This window comes from Oncorhynchus mykiss, chromosome 21, assembly GCF_057628025.1.
Source record: "Oncorhynchus mykiss isolate SJ-2025 chromosome 21, ASM5762802v1, whole genome shotgun sequence".
NCBI lineage: Eukaryota > Metazoa > Chordata > Actinopteri > Salmoniformes > Salmonidae > Oncorhynchus > Oncorhynchus mykiss.
Genome location: NC_143042.1, coordinates 23,400,035 through 23,404,775, shown reverse-complemented (window position 1 = coordinate 23,404,775; position 4,741 = coordinate 23,400,035).

Here is a 4,741-nt window from a genome sequence, read left to right as displayed (position 1 = left end):
CTTGCCTTGTGCCGTTGTCTGTCATTCATTGTGTTTTGATTGTGACAAATTGCAAATATACTGAACAAAAACATAAATGCAACATCTTAAGTGTTGGTCCCATGTTTCATGAGCTGAAATAAAAGATCACAGAAATGTTCCATACGAGCACAAATCTTAATTCTCTCAAATTATGTGCACACATTTGTTTACATCCCTGTTAGTCAATATTTATAATTTGCCAAGATAATCCACCCACCTGACCGATGTCGCATATCAAGAAACTAATTAAACAGCATGATCATTACACAGGTGCACCTTGTGCTGGGGACAATAAAAGACCACTTTAAAATGTGCAGTTTTGTCACACAACACAATATCACAGATGTCTCAAGTTTTGAGGGAGTGTGCAATTGGTATGCTGACTGCAGGAATGTCCACCAGAGCTGTTGCCAGATAATTGAATTTCCCTACCATAAGCCGCCAAAGTCGTTTTAATGAATTTGGCAGTACGTCCAACCGGCCTCACAACCGCAGACCAACCCAAACTCTACTCCGACCACGCCAGCCTAGGACCTCCCCGTCCGGCTTCTTCACCTGCGGGATCGTCTGAGACCAGCCACCTGAACCTGATGAAACTGAGTATTTCTGTCTCCAATAAAGCCCTTTTGTGGGGAAAAACTCATTCTGATTGACTGGGGCTGGCTCCCCAGTGGGTGGGCCCAGTCATGTGAAATCCATAGATTAGGGCCTAATTTATTTATTTCAATTGGCTGATTTCCTTATATGACTTGTAACTCAGTAAAATTGTTGCATTTTGTATTCATATTTTTGTTCTAAAAACCCCTTGACTTTTTTCACATTTTGTTACGCTACAGTATAATTCTAAAATGTATTAAATAGTTTTTTTCCCTCATCAATCTACACAATGGCATAGGCCAAACAAGGCACTTGTATACACTATGGTAATAGTCTCACAGGGTCAAAAACATGACATCACTACTCACATGAATGGACTTTTTTATTTAACCTTTACTTAACTTGGCAAGTCCGTTATGAATCAATTCTTATTTTTCAATAACGGCCAACACCGGGCAGACCTGGACGACAGTGGGCCAATTGTGCGCCGCCCTATGGGACTCCCAATCATGGCCTGGATTCGAACCAGGAGTGTCTGTTGTGATGCCTCTAGCATTGAGATGCAGTGCCTTTAGGCCACAGCGCCATTCGGGACCCCAAAAAATGAAAATGGAACACATTATAATGGCAGGCCTATTTATCCCAACATTTATCCACACAAGTTGTAAGATTGTAGAGCTTTTCTTTGTACTGTTGTATTTAACTATCACAGGTCCAGATGGTCCTACTATCATTTTGTTCATTTTTAATGTATGAATAACTTTTGGAAGAATGTATTCTTTGTCTCAATACACATTTCACTGTAGGCATATGCTAGGCCTACTGCTAAACTTTTCTGCAATTGTTTAGTTTAGTTTTGGATTGTTTACCAGCATTAGGCTAGATATAATAATTGATGGTAATGTCAATGAGAATCCCAGGGAACCCATCACCTCCAGCTTCCCTGAGTCTATCCCAATCAAACACTCCTACATTCATTGGGAGACTGTCAGCTGTTCATTCATAAAAACGACCAGGCATCTATCCATGAACCGCTTCACTGCACAAGAAGTAAACATATCAATATTTCCAAAGCAATTACTTTCATTTTTTACAACAGTAAGAATACTGATAGTGTCTCAGCATTTTGCATGAAATGGCTTCTTTCTTTAATTTTGATAAAATATGACCTTAAACAGTGCCTTTAGAAAATAGTCACACCCCTTGACTTTTTCCAAATGTTGTGTTACAGCCTGAATTTAAAAGTTATTAAATTTAGATGTTTTTTTTGTCACTGGACTACATACAATACCCCATAATGTCAAAGTTGAATTACAGTACCAGTCAAAAGTTAGGACACACCTACTCATTCAAGGGTTTTTCTTTATTTTTAATATTCTACATTGTAGAATAATAGTGAAGAAATCAAAACGATTAAATAACACATATGGAATCATGTAGTAACCAAAAAAGTGTTAACTTATTTTATATATTATATTTTATATTTGAGATTCTTCAAATTAGCCACACTTCAATTAGCCACCAGCTTTTCCAACAGTTTTGAAGGAGTTCCCACATATGCTGAGCACTTGTTGGCTGCATTTCCTTCCCTCTGCAGTCAAACTCATCCCAAACCATCTCACTTGGGTTGAGGTTGGGTTATTGTGGAGGCCAGGTCATCTGATGCAGCACTCCATCACTGTCCTTCTTGGTCAAATAGCCCTTACACAGCCTGGAGGTGTGTTTTGGGTCATTCTACTGTTGAAAAACAAATGATAGTCCTACTAAGCGCAAACCAGATGGGATGGCGTATCGCTGCAGAATGTTGTTGTAACCATGCTGGTTAAGTGTGCCTTCAATTCTAAATAAATCACAGAGTGTAACCAACAAAGCACCCCCACACCTCCTCTTCCATGATTCACGGTGGGAACCAAAAATCTCACAAAGACATGGCGGTTGGAACCAAAAATTTCAAATTTTGACTCATCAAACCAAAGGACAGATTTTCACCGGTCTAATGTCCATTGTGCGTGTTCATTGGCCCAAGCAAGTCTCTTCTTCTTAGTGGTGTCCTTTAGTAGTGGTTTCTTCGCAGCAATTTGACCATGAAGGCATGAACAGTCGATGTTGAGATGTGTCTGTTAGTTGAACTCCATGAATCATTTATTTGGGTTGCAATCTGAGGTGCAGTTAACTCTAACGAACTTATCCTCTGCAGCAGAGGTAACTCTGGGTCTTCCTTTCCTGTGGTTTCATCATAGCGCTTTCCATAATATGGACTTCGTCTTTTACCAAATAGGGCTGTCACGTAGAGTGGGCCAGAAGGCTAAACTGGAAAACCTAACCTCTATCAAAATAAAAAGATGGCGGAGGTGCAAAAGTTCTTCTGTGCAAGGGTGTTCATTTACATGGTGATTCCAGAACAAAAACAACTGTACTTCCATCAAACGTATACCTTATGGGACAGCTAAAAAAAAAAAAAACAATGCTGCCCCCATCCACAGCTCAATCCAAAATGCCTCTTCATGAACTGAAAGAGAGGCTCCTTTTGAAGGACTAGCCCCTCCCCTCAGAACAATTAACACTAATTAATTAAGCAATTACCTATTAAAACCTACATTTTCCATTCACTAAGCATACTAAAGTATATACATTGCAACACGTTTTTTATGAAATAATATCCCAATATAACATTTACAAAATTACATCACTACTGATATAGTGTCTTTCAATATGCCCATTTACATTAATGAGCCATTCGGGACAGGCACTACAAAGTCATCCCATTCCCTTAGCTCGGGTCCTTATCCAGCATACCCGGAAGCTACAGAGATGGAGAGAGAGGAACAGAACAAACAAACAAACAAACAAACAAACAAACACGCTCATCCATAACATTGATAAGTATAATAAATATTGCTTATATTAGATATGACCACATTATTTCTTTATCCCTTAAGTTGCTGAATTAAGTGTGAAATGTATGTACTAAGATAGAGAAGTTAACTTGTGTGTCGACCCACATTGTTAACTTATCTGATAATGGAGCAGGGAGGAGTGATGAATGTGTGCGTGCGTTAAAGTACCAAATGCTGCCCGCGGCCAGTGATGGACTTCTACGTCACAATGGCTATCTTCTTCTGTATACCACCCCTACCTTGTCACAACACAACTGATTGGCTCAAACACATTAAGAAGGAAAGAAATTCCACAAATGATCTTTTAACAAGGGACACCTGTTAATTGAAATGCATTCCAGGTGACTACTTCATGAAGCTGGTTGAGAGAATGCCAAGCATGTGCAAAGCTGTCATCAAGGCAATTTAAAACACATATTCAACCACAAAGACCAGGAAGGTTTCTCTAAGAAGGGCACCTATTGGTAGATGGAATTTCTTTTCTCATAAAAGCAGACATTGAATATCCCTTTGAGCATGGTGAAGTTATTCATTACACTTTGAATGGTGTATCAATATACCCAATCACTTCAAAGATTAAGGCGTCCTTCCTAACTCACTGAGTACCACTATTCACATTTTCAAGCACGGTGGTGGCTGAATGTTGTGGGTATGCTTGTCATCGGCAAGGACTAGGGATTTTTTTAGGACAAAAATATATGTAATATAGCTAAACACCAGCAAAATCCTAAAGGAAAACCTGGTTCAGTCTGCTTTCCAACAGACACTGTGAGACAAATTCACCTTTCAGCAGGAAAATAACCTAAAACACAAGGCCAAATATACACTGGAGTTGCTTACCAAGACGACATCTAATGTTCCTACAGTTTTGACTTAAATCGTCTTGAAAATGTATGGCAAGACTTGAAAATGGCTGTCTAACAAAGATCAACAACCAACTTGACAGAGCTTGAAGAATTTAGATGTTAACATGCAAATATTGTACAATCCAGGTATTGAAAGCTTTTAGAGACCCAGAAAGACTCACAGCTGTAATTACTAACACGTATTGACTCGGTGGGTCGAATAACTACGTAATGGAGATATACTGTATTACTGTTTAATTTTTCATGACTTTTTAACAACCTTTTGAATTGTTTTCAACTTTGCCTTTACAGGGTATTTTGTGTAGATCATTAACAAAAAATGACAATTAAATCCATTGTAATCCCACTTTTGTAACACAA